This window comes from Podarcis pityusensis (assembly GCF_964106645.2).
Source record: "Podarcis pityusensis genome assembly, chromosome: 1".
Lineage (NCBI taxonomy): Eukaryota > Metazoa > Chordata > Lepidosauria > Squamata > Lacertidae > Podarcis > Podarcis pityusensis.
Window position 1 is genome coordinate 100,118,633 of NC_138028.1, and position 13,221 is coordinate 100,131,853.

At 42.4% G+C, this 13,221-nt stretch overlaps 1 protein-coding gene across 3 annotated transcripts in view; it reads right to left on the reverse strand.

Annotated features, from left to right (window-relative positions):
* The window catches only part of LRP1B (LDL receptor related protein 1B), a 776,343-nt gene that overhangs the window by 331,122 nt on the left and 432,000 nt on the right, over nucleotides 1–13,221 (reverse strand). The window lies entirely within an intron of this gene.

A 13,221-nucleotide genomic window follows, 5' to 3' on the forward strand; every position in this document is an offset into this window, starting at 1 on the left:
TTTGGACTCTTACAATAATGCCCCTAAGCAAGATGGTATTCCTTTTAATCTCCCCTCAACTGCATTCCTGAACAGGAACCCTGTGACAGGGATTTCTTTAAAATGTAATATTTACATCTAAATCCACCAGTTCTTAAACAACCCTTCATATTGTACAGACAAAGGTGAAGAACTTTCAAGCTGGTGAAAAAGAAGCCCTACGATCACTTGGTGCTAATTATAAATTGCATTCCCAGCTCCTAATTGGTGGTATTGGCAGCGCTGCCACTACCAGGGTAGAAGGGCAGCAGTAAATCAAACCAAACTGAAGATCTTCCAGCCAGATTATCTATTTAGCCTGTCACAAGTACTATATTCTCCCTGTAAATGGGGGAGGGTGAGGCAATTGCAGCACAGTTTCAGTGAGGTCTATAACTTAGCTATGTCAGTTAACTGTTGCTAGCTGAACAGCAGTTTCTGTCACATGTATTTCAATTCCTATTGCTTTGTTTCTGCTTTGCCTTTTGCAGATTATCTTTCTTCTCTTCTTTCTTTTCTCGCCCATGTCTCCTTTCAGCTACTCCCGAAACCAACTTTCTCCCTAGGTTTTGGCCTTTCCAAGCTTCCTGCATTCCTCTCTTCACTGATACAAGTATTCTGTCACCTCACAGGTGTATATACTACACATGGCCTCCAGCTCTTGCTTCTCCTTCATGTCAGCAGGCATTAACAACTTTAACACTCTGGGGCAAATATAATTTAGCTTGCAATTCCAGCAAGTAAGGCAAAGGCCAATATACAAAACTGCTTTAAAATGGGAGCTACATTCAACAGGTGTACAGTCTGTGTACATGCCTATACAACCATTGAGCTGTATGTGTTATTCACATGTGACATTCAACAAGTGTACTCTCTCTAGTCTATACACATTTGCTGGCTGCAAAAGGGAATTGCTTCAATGACACTTATTAAATTTGTCACGGAAGCAATTCCCTTTTACTGGCAACAAGGCAAGGCATGCCAGGCATATTGCACTTCCTTAAACAGTATTGTGTTCATTACTTGTTCCTGGCCACTTATGTTCTTCTTAGAATTACCATCAATGTATTGCGTAAGTCAGATTTGAAGTGAAATGTGTGTCGGCCTTCTGAGGTACAAAGGAAGTGAAACTTTCCCAAGGGTTAGTAAACTCTACACATCTTTGTCAGGTATATCCTAAACTGAAGAACAAAGCATGTTTTTTCTTAAATGCAACACCAATATGAGGAAAACCAAAAGATTCATGTCTGAACAAGAGGTGCACCCTTCAAGTTTGCAGTTGAACAACAAATGGTTTTAAAACTTTTATGAGCATGGCATAAGGAAGTAAGTGGAAATCACATAGACCTATCTGCCTTTTCTATTGCACTTTTATCTTTCATCACGGCTCCAGACCTACTTTGCCTCAAGTAAGAAATATGCAACATAGTTATAGTCAGCTCTTTCTAGCTGGCTACTTGAATAAAGGAATCACCTATGACAAGGCCTTTCACCTTTCTAGGGAAAGTCTGAGGCCTGCAAAACTTCCCCCTTTACTGCACACTGGTTCTGGCTGAAAGTTAAAGCATGTTTCTATCCCTTGGAACAGGCATAGGCAAACCTGGCCCTCCAGATATTTGGGGACTACAACTCCCATCATCCCTGACCGCTGGTCCTGTTAGCTAGGGATGATGGGGGTTGTAGTCCCAAAACATCTGGAGGGCCGAGCTTGCTTATGCCTGCCTTGGAATGCTGCTAGAGGAGTGGCCACAGCTTATCTACAGTTTCACCAAAGGAAGTAGTAGGATAAAACTGAACTCCATGTGAAATCATGCTTCCCTCCATCCTTACTTTATTTTCACAAAAAGTTGAAAAACTCCATGATGTAGGTTAGGTGAAGAGCCAGTGACTTTGTTTCTTTCAACGTTAGAATTAAGCACCGTTCAGTGAAATTGATTGCCGGTAGCTTTAGGACAGCCCCCCAAAAGTGTCTTCACACAATCCTTAGTTCATTTGTGGATTATGCTACTATGGGATGTGGTGATGGCAAGTGACTTAAATGGCTGTGAAAAACGATGGGCAGAATTGTGGAGCATATGTGCCCCAAATAAACAGCAATTGGCCCTGACAAGTGGGACCTGCCAGAGCATCCTGGCAGGCGTGGTCTGAAGGGGTGGGGCGGCGCGTCACAAGTGTGACACCATGCACACACAACAGCTGCCTCCCCCAAAAAATGTGGGACCCAACTCGGTGCCCCTGCTAATGCTTCACTCTTGTGCATACAGAAGAACCCAGAGCAGAACCCAGAGAACTAGCATTACTGTTAGTACAGACAATGATAGCTATATGGAACATCTAGGATCAAAAGTAGTCAATGGGGAAGTGTGGGCTGGGGGAAGATGAACAACGGGAAAGGTTGTTTGCCTTCATGCCGTACCTGTTGACTGCCTGGAACAATCTGGCTAGTCAGTGACAGAAATCAGGATGATGAACTAAATGGGCCCCTGGTCTGATCCAGAAGAGCTCTCATGTGTTCAAGCTAATGGCCATTCATTTAGTCTTACGGCTACAACTGCCTGAGGCATGAGGTTGCAGAAGCTTTTGTATTATTCCAGTAACTGTTTTGTATGCTTGGCTCAGTTCCTCAGTTAAAACCCATCAGGAATCTCTGACTTTCGCTCAGCTGTGTTCCTAATTAAAAGATCTTGCAATTTCATTTGTCAGTCAAGTTCTCGCTGTCTTATCCTCAGTTCAACGAACCACCTCTCACACAACAAAGTCTTTATTGATTTAAGGCAACCTCTCTCTGGGTTTTTGATTTTTTTAAAATGAAAACAAGAGTTACCTTGCCAATCAGCAGTTTGCTGTTAATTCATCTCTTTAGCAATGACTAATAAACTTATTGCCCTCCTACCCACCTCCTACAAACAATGAATTTTCAGAGAAAGAAATCCACTCATAATACAGTAATTCCGGCTAATTACTATCCCTTATTAGCCCTCCAATAACAGAGTGAGTGTGAAGCAAGGGCTTGCCTTCGTATATGGTCTGTTTCCAAATAGTATGCTTATCTGAGATACGTTAACACATTTCAATACTATATTGGAATATCATCCAACTGTTTTGCAAAGCTGGTGTCAGCTACTACAGTGAGAAGGTTGTTGGGTGACAAATCTTTTGTAATGGATAGAACAAAATGATTTGTTCAGACAGAATAGCATGAACAAGTTTTTGTTCACTTGTTTCTCCCATTCCATCTCCTCCACCAGCACAACCCTGAGAAGAGCGGAAGCATTCACTTCCATTTTTCATGAACTGCAATTTAGTATTACATCCAAACCTTGAAAATTCCACTTGCACAGAGTTTACCATGATAGTTACCCCTTTTCTGGGTGGGTGGCGGCTGTGGCCCCTCACAGATAATCCGTTATCTCCAGTAGCCAGGATGAACAAGCTTGGCTGGCCCTGTAAATCTTTTTGGCTGGCCCCATTGCAGGGTGGGATTGCCAACTAAAACCTCTAATTTGAACAGGCCAATCAGGGGCCTGCTAGTGGGCGGAACCTCACTGATGGATCATGATTCGGATGCATGCACTCTAGTCCAACAGTGACACATAAAAGCCAGCTCGGTAGTTTGGAGTCTTGGGGAGGCCATAATCCTTGGCACGACCCTGTCAAAAGTTTCCACCCTCTGGCTGGAGGATGGAATGGGTATACACCCAACGCATAGCCAAAATCCACCTACATCTGGAATCTTTAAAGTTGTGGCCATTTCTAACCCAAATCATTCTCTGCTTGAGGTTGTTCATTACAGCTTAGCTATAGCCACTGCACAAGGGAGGTGGCACTGTGACTAGGAACACAACTTTCATCTGTCACTCTCTCATAACTCTTCAGTTCTTATAAAATCAATATTTTTCCTTAAACACACAAATCCAGGCAGCTCTTTGCTGATGCCACTTCATGCCTTCAAAGGCATACAACATTTTACCATAAAGGTAGCTTGATTTAGGACGTTGTAAAAGAATAAACAGTAGAAATATATAGCTTGTCATCTTTTACTAGTGACAATAACAATAAACTTTATTGATATAATTTAAACATAGTATATAATTACACAGTTCATTGAAAATTGTTAGCCTGCATGTGTCCTTTTGTAATTCTTATACCCTAGACAGGTTGTATTTCTTCCTCAAGCAAGCATGAAGGAGGGGTCTGCTGAATTCTTGTTGCGAAAGGGGGAGCCTCTCCTAAAATGTAACCTGATTTATTCATCTCTGTTTTATCTTTTGACTGATGAAAAGCATTTCAAAATATTTAAAAGTGGATAACCAGATTCACTTCCTTTTTTCGCTCTTCTAATCACTCAGAGAGGTGTTTTTTTAAAATGCGTATTGAATTCCTTCACATTGCCATTTATGTCCCATTGAATTCAGCAGGACTTAGGGGCAGGTAAGATTGCTGTTCTGTTCCCTAAAACAGGTTAACAGAAGTTGATGACAGAGACATTAAATCTTAATTCAGTTGCAAATCATTATGACGTCAGGTGACCAAGAGGCAGGTTATCCCACCCACCTGTCAAAGTAGGCCTCTGGATGTGGGGACAAGTAATGATCTGGTCTGCTAGGACGAAAAGGTTCACTACCCCCTGCTATATGGGGAGGGGAGAGGGTTTTTTTCAGATTTCCCCAGAAGGGAATATAGCTCAGTGGCTAGCCATATGGTCACATGAAGAAGATCCCAGTCTCAGGACCTGACCGTTCCAATTAATGCAGCTCAGGCAGCAATGATAGGAAATGATTTTGAGAACAGGATCAATTAGCAATGGAGACAAAAGAAGATGGAAGGCTGAACAGGGAAGAAAGACATAAGGAATATGGTAGCCAAGCCACATGTGGAGAATGAGCAGTCAACTCTCCCAGGCAGTTCATTTTGAGAAAAAAAGAAGCCTTCTCATGAGTGGTGCTTGTTCTCATTTTACTTATTTAAAATATATTTTAATGGCCTTATGATGAAAAATTCCAAGGTGGCGTATAATGGAGTTTCTAAAAATATTTACACAGAATTGCTGTAACTTCTTGCTTCTTTTCCTTTTCCTTTCCATTACAATTTCTAAGCAAATGCAACATCCATGGGGCTCCGGCTACGTTGTTTCCCTGTGCAAAGTACTGCCTTAGTCAGCTGGTTGGGGTAGTGATAGTGTTGCTATCACGGTTGCTATGATTTCACAGAATCTAAGTAATACAGTGGTACCTCTAGATCTGAACGGGATCCGTTCCGGAGCCCCGTTCACATCTAGAGGTAAACGTAACTAGCAAAGGCACGTCTGCGCACACGTGCGTCGATTTTTGCCGCTCCTGCGCATGCACGTGACGTCATTTTGAGCGTCTGCACATGCGCAAGCGGCGAAACCCGGAAGTAGCACAACTCGAACGCGCAACTCGAACGCGCAACTCGAAGCATATTTAACCCGAGGTATGATTGTAGTTCAATTTACCTTTTATATTTCCCAGCATAATATCTACAGTGCCACGATAATAATAATTTTAAAAGACCATAGAGAAAATATAGGTGGATTCTAAACTTGCTTACATTAAGGGGAACCTCACCAGATTCTACAGGCTTTACTTCTAAATAAACTATATTTTGGACTGGAGTCTCAGGACTTGTAGCATTCTTTAAGCACAATGCACCTGATTTAATTGAGCCCCACACTACCATAGCTCCAAGATAGTCTGGTTACTTTATTTAAAAAGAAAGAAAGAAAAGTGTGGTCATTGTGCTTTGTTGTTTTGCTCTGCACTTTTGTCTTGGCATGGAGACAGGTTGAACAGACCCATGTCACTCCTTGAATGGATGTACACACCGTCTTCAGTCAAGCTGAGGGCATATGAGAACAATCGGGAGAAGAATAGGCCAGAGAGAGTTGGAGTGAGAACACAGTCCTATTTCACAGGATGAGCCTTCATACTGGATTGTGCTGCATATGTTCTCCTGGAATAACACAATCATTTTATGGAGCTTACGTGAGCATCCTATTTTATTGACCAGTGTGAGAAGTCCTTTTTGGCTGATGAGATCAAAGTCTTTCATCAGGTCTATGAAGGTGGTGCACAAGGGGCATCTCTGCTCTTGGCATTTCTCCTGCAGCTGGCGGAGTGAGAAAATCATGTTGACTGTTGACCTCTGGGCTCTAAAGCCACATTGTGACTTGAGATAGACCCTGTTAGACAGTGACTGTAATCTGTTGAGAACTACGTGGTTAAAGGTTTTCCACACAGCACTCAGCAGGGAGATTCCTCAGTAGTTGTTACAATCATGGTGGTCACCTTTGTTCTTGTAGAGGGTCACAACGCTTGAGTTGTGCATGTCTTGTGGCATGCATCCTGTTTCCCAACACTGCAAGAGAAGGCCGTGGAGTTGCATCATGAGGGAGGAGTTGAGGCTGGCTATCAACACTTCTGTTGGGATTCCATCCCGTCCTGGGGTTTTACCACATGCCTATGAGTTGATGGTGTTCTTCAGATCATCAAGGGAAGGACAGACACTCAGATCTTCAAGACAGGCAGAGTCTGAACGCTGTCAACTGCTATGTCAGCAACCATGTTTTCCTGCAAGTACAATTCTTAATAGTGCTCTCTGCCCGTTGCTTCATCTGCTTGCTGCGGTCTGTGATGATTTCTCCAGACAAGGTTTTCAGTGGTGCAGTTTTCCTGACGGCTGTTCCAAAGGCCTTCTTCATGCCTTCAGACATTTAGTGGGTGTTGCTACTGACAGCAGGCAAGCTGAATGTTCTGACAATCCGCTGGGCATCACTCCTTGCTTTTCTTGGTGCAGCAAGTGTCTTCTTGCAAGACTCATGCCCAACCAGGGCAACTAACCCTACAGCTTAGTGAATGTAGGGAAGGTCATTCATCACACACACACACACACACACACACACACACACACACCCTGTCTCACACAAATGTTGAGATGGCTGTGAAATCAACACAGGCTATACATTATGGAACCTTGCTGCCAGGGCCAAGCAGTGGCGTTGCAATGGGGGGGGGCGGTTTGCCCCGGGTGCCATGTCTGGGGGGGGGGTGACAAGAAGGCACCTCGTGGCAGTGTGAGCAGCCAACACGCCACCGCAGCCGCATGTGGAGGACTGAGCGCTGTATGGATGGCGGTGGGATCCCTCCATTGCTGCTACAGCCACATATAGAGGATCCTCCGTTCGCAGCTGTAGCGGCAATGGAGGGATCCCGGCACCGTCCGTATGGCGCTCGAGCGGCAAACCGCTATGTATAGCGCACGTGTGGTGTCGCTACGTACGGCACATGCGTCACACATAGTGATGCTGCACATGCGCCCTATGTAGCAATGCCCCGCCCCAGGTGTCACAACACCTTCATTCGCCCCCGGGACCAAGTACCATAGCTGTCAACCTTCCTTATTTGGTGGGAAACTCCCATATTCCAGTGACGTTTCCCGCTGCTATCCCGGATTGTTGATATCCCGTAAATTTCCCAGATTTCAAAGAAAGCAGCTCCTCTCCCTCCCGGCTCCCTGCTGGCCAGGGAGGCTCCTCAACTGCCTTGCTCGGCTGCCCAATAAGGAGTCTGAGAACGACTGGGGGATGGAGCTTGCATGCATTGTCCCGATCAAATCGGCTGCGTTGCCTGGGGACTTGCCTTTGCTTCAGCACTTCCCTGCTGTATCCCTTTGCCGGGTTGCTGCGCAGTGGGAACCACCGCTTGAGGCTTTGTTTGGCTGCTGGCTGGGCTTTCTGCCTTTGGCTCGGAGGGGCTCTATTCTCTCTCTCTCTCTCTCTCTCTCTCTCTCTCTCTGTGTGTGTGTGTGCGTGCGCGCATGTGTGTGTGTGTGTGTGTGTGTGAGAGAGAGAGAGAGAGAGAGAGAGAGTGAATGTGTCACTTAAGCTGATAGTAGGAATGCTGTAGCTTCACACACTTACCTTCACACAATGTGTAATTAACTTGGGGAATTTTTTTACCGCAGGATGTGGTGAGGTCAGTACTTTAGATTTACAAGGGGATCTGAGAGATGAATGGGAGATACGGTTTGTTAGTATTAATGGACAGCTAAATAGAAACGTAACCCCAAAAGTTAGGAGAAAGATATCCTGACTGAGTATCTTTGCTCTCTAGTAACATTGAACCATGAGGACAAGATGGTTGGACAGTGTTCTCGAAGCTACCAACATGAGTTTGACCAAACTGCGGGAGGCAGTGGAAGACAGGAGTGCCTGGGACAGGTGAGGCTGCTGATCCCTTATTTTGGCTGCCAATCCCTTATTTTTGAGGCGGCTGATCCCTTATTTTCAAATCTGAAAGTTGACAGCTATGCCAAGTACACTGTGAAATGATAAAACACTATCATCTTGTAGTTCTGAAGCTATGGGTAGCCCTTGAGGTCCTTCCTAAATGTGGTTGTGGACAATGGCAAAAAATGTACATTTAAAGCATGTCTTATTTGCTCTTATCATGGGTGCCTCAAACTTTAGGTACGTTCAGTTCCCAAAGGCACACGCAGCAGCCACTGTTACTTACATTTAATATGTTATTTATCCCTTTTGTAACACAGAATTAAATGTCTATCCAAAAGGCTAGTCTTAAATCACACACATAAAGTCATTTATGCCAGCAAAGCACATGAGGAGTTCTATTAGCCTCTAAGCTTCACCCAGTAAACCATACAAATGAGGGCAAAAAAGGCTGCTATACTGCGTTCCTGCCAGTATTAAGGAACATCTTCATTCATTATTTTGTTTATTTTTAAGGTGCTTTTTTGAACTATAGTGCTGCTGCTCTAGTTATTTTTAATGGAACACGTTGCATATGATAGAATTATATTGCTGTATCTTTTTTTCCCATTTAAAACGACCTACTACATTATGCTGAGGCATCATCTTTTGCTTTACAAGCAAGAATTGTTCAGTACCATGTTGCCCTTGAAGAGTATAAAGAACTTTAGGACAGATTACTAACACAGCTCTTCTCAGAAATCGCATTCTAATTGTATACCATACATATTCTAATATCATTTGCATATTCAGATTTCCTTTGCCTGGCTTGTGTTTCCATGGATGTGATTGTATCTATTCATGTTCTTTTTATTATTTGATACTCTAATGTCTAGACCTTTATCAATTATATGCTGTAAGCTCCGTGTTGTTTCTCCCCTACCCCCGCCATTTTATATTACCCATTTTTCAGGTACATTTCTTTTGCAGATTAGGTGGTATGATCTAATTTAATTTGCCCTAAGCTTTTTGTCGTTTCTGCAGCATAACTCTCTCTTGTTTTCTTTCCTGACAGCAAAGGATACTATGATTGATAGAATTCAATTGCTGGTTTGAAATAATGCAGGCGGTTCTTATTGTACAGTTGTCGGCCTTTTTATGAGATTTACCTATTGTACCATGAAAAATGCGACAAAAATATAATGATCTTTGGTCACACACCTGGTCCCATAACTCTGCCATGGTAAATATACCATGGAGAATAGATATGGAGATATGAATTGAGATTCATAAGCTTGCTTACCAGTCATAGCTGTGCAGAGTCAAAGGCCAACACAGTAGCAAAATGATTCACATTTAAGATAATGTGAAATACATGAAGAAGACAGATGTGCTCTATTAGTTGTTGCATGAATAAGTTAGAAACTTAGGCAAGCAGGGTAATTACTTTGCTCAGTTCCAGATTCTATCCCATGTCTCCAGGTGTGCATCACTGTTTCCTTGCGTGTAAGTGAAATACGCTATAATACTATGACAGCCTTCACCAACATGGTGCCCTCCTGAAGGTTTGGACTATGGCCCCATCAGCCCCAGGCAATTATTAGCATCCCTTTTATGAGTAAGATGCTTGAGAGGATGGTGGGCTGGGCAACTGTAGGCACCCCAGGATGAAGCAGTTTCTGGCCCAGTTTCAGCACCAAAGCCATCTGACTGATGACCTGGAGGGAGATGGAAAAATACTATTCTTAATTTTCCTTAGCCTCTTGTTGGCTTTGATTATTGTAGACCACAATATCATCCTATAGTGTCCATGGGGGCTGAGGGCACTGTGTTACAGTGGGAGGTACAGTGGGAGGATCCTGCCTCCAGGATCACTGCCAGAGAGTAACATGTGGAAACTCCTCTTTAAACCCATAGTAACATTGCTATGGGGACCTACAGGGTTCCATATTGGCTCTCATGCTATTTAATGTTCTACTTATTTTTTAATGGTGTGTTAGTATTTTTCTTTTAGTTACTATTTTTATTGATGTCTATGTTGCACAGTGTATACATACATATCCCTCTGAGCTCTTTTGGAGGAAGGGATTTATAAGTGTCTTAACGAAATAAATATTACAACCTTCTGTTATCTCCACAGCTACTGTAGTTCTGTGGTCAAGGTTCATATGGGTGATGTTCTTCCACATAGTTAATTCTGTGAGCAATACTTATTAAATTTAAAACATTGCTAGACCCTCTATTGCCATATCTTCTGCTTTGCAGACAAAATATAAATATTAATTATAAAAACCAAACAAACAGGTCATATAGGGCAGCAAAAATACTGTATAGAAATGTGAAAGAAAACTAAAAAAAATTGTTCACTAGTGGGGGGGGGGAAATAATGCCAAGTAAACTTCTTTGATGAGGATATTCTAAAGACAAGGAGCCACAAACAATTAGTATATAAATGGCAATTTCTAAAAGTTTCTATAGATCCCATTATACAGATTTTTGATGCCTTTGGAGTTTTGTTTCAGGAGACCCTCTTTTGTAAAAAGTCAGAAATACTCACAAAGGCTTCCCTTCATTATACAGCACAGTGGAAAGTAATTTGTACGAAATTACTTCAAAGAGAGGTTCTGAACCACCTGAGAGTGAAGAGTCAGATTAAATCGCATACTCCCAACTGGACTTAAACTGTACTTAGATGGCTGTGCTGTAGATCAGCAAAGAAATTATCAGTGTTCTCTCTCAAAATGGGAAGAAAGCAGCAACACACTTCCCCCATGTGATGTCAGACCATGAATTTGGACCTCCAGGGTGATGGCCACTCATTGATATGTGTAGTAGTAGTAGTAGTAGTAGTAGTAGTAATTCTATTATTTGTACCCCACACCTTAATCAAATTAATAAAAAACTACCTGAACACAGCTAAACAGTTGATTCGGCAACATACATTTGCATTGAAATCACTGCACTTTTAGACATGCAACAAAACCTAAGATTTAAAAACTGGACGATCTGCACACAGACAGAAACTAGCCCTTTAAAAATATTGCTGAATAATTGTTCCTGAAAACGTAGAATGAAACATGGATAAAGAATATCTTATAACCTATATAGACAGAGAGCCTAAAGGCTCAGTACCTCATCCAGTTAGAGGAACATCATAGAATGATTTCTAGATCTTAGAGTGAATAAGTTTATATTGGGGAGGGCAAAATAGCACTGTTAATTCAAATGTCAAATCTATTATGTGAAACTGCTTTTAAGCTCATAACAGTGTGTGCTGCAAAGCAGTTCTGCATTGCAGATGGAGTTTCCCCACACAAGAACTCTCTGACTTTCAAAGAGTTGGTGCTGACCTTTAAAGCCCTAAATGGCCTCAGTCCTGTATACCTGAAGGAGCATCTCCACCCCCATGGTTCAGCCCAAACACTGAGGTCCAGTGCCGAGGGCCTTCTGGCAGTTCCGTCACTGCGAGAAGCGAAGTTACAGGGAAGCAGGCAGAGAGCCTTCTCGGTAGTGGTGCCTGTCCTATGGAACGCCCTCCCATCAGATGTCAAGGACATAAACAGCTATCTGACCTTTAGAAGACATCTGAAGGCAGCCCTGTTTAGGGAAGTTTTTAATGACTGACGTTTTATTCTATTTTTAGTCCTCTGTTGGAAGCTGCCCAGAGTGGCTGGGGAAACCCAGGCAGATGGGCGGGGTATAGATAATAAAATTATTATTATCATCATCATCACTCTAAAAATCTGAGGAAAATTGGGATTCCGGCCATCAGTCTTCTAAACCACCCAGTATAAGAGAACTCAACTGGGTATCTGCATAGATGGCAAACAGCAGAGAGAGAGAGAGAGAGAGAAGAGAGGGACAAACAGGAGGATTATCCTTTACAACTCTCAGATCACATTGAGAATCAGTTTTATGAAGCCAGTGCTGATCCTGTTTCTGTCTCACAGGAGGAGACTGAGTGCTTTGCATTTTAAGTGCACAGGGTTCAACATTGCTTTGGAGTTATTTTTTCAAGCACTTAACAGTTTTATAAAGTTTTGATCTTCAATCCGGAAGGTTAAGTGAAGCATAACAGCAAATGGCTTTAATTCTAAGCATCAGTATTGGCAGGAGGTCTGGGATCTCTAAGGAGTATTTTTTTCTTATCATTTCCCTCTAGTTGGGAGCATGTGCTTCAGGTTTTTGAGGCTAATACGATATCCCAAGGCACTGGATGTCATCATTGTATAGCTTGCTCTTTATTGCTGTGCTTTTTATGTCTTTATCTTTATTCAGTGTCAAGGACCTTCACAACTGGACAGCTTAAATGCTCCATCAGATTATTACAAAGATGACATGAATATTTTCGCAATGTTTAAACTGCAGCTGTGCTGATGTTCACCGCTGAATGCTTTCGGCATCAAAAGGAGCACAAATTATTCCTTGAATAAGTTTTTCATGGCTTTTGGCTTTGTCACTGCCCCTCTCAAGACCAGCACTTTGCGGTAGCTGGAATGATATTAGTGCACCAATTCAAAGTAAGAGCAGCATCTTTGCCCCTGTTTACAGCACCTCTAAACATTTCAGTCCCTTCTGGTCCAAATGTATTGAAATACCCCACATTAAATCCTACTGCTTTGCCACCGACATAAAAATTATGTTTGAAACCAATTCTTTCTGACTTGGCTAAGCAGTATTAGGGGTATTAGGACCGTGCAGTATTGATGGTGCAGTGCAGTATCAGGCAAAAAATATGCATGAATGGGAACAACTGTAACTTTGCAATCCATGGCACAGCATAACAACTCACAAAAATCATTGCCTTAAAAAATAAAAATAAAGGAACTTTATGGAGTACACATGAAACCAGAAAAAATGACTTGGCTAAAATGTTTCCCACTTCCAACCAAGAAAACACAGTTTTCTCCATTTCATATTTAGCATCTACAGCTTTTATTGATAAATATCCACATTCTATTAAGATATTTGTTACA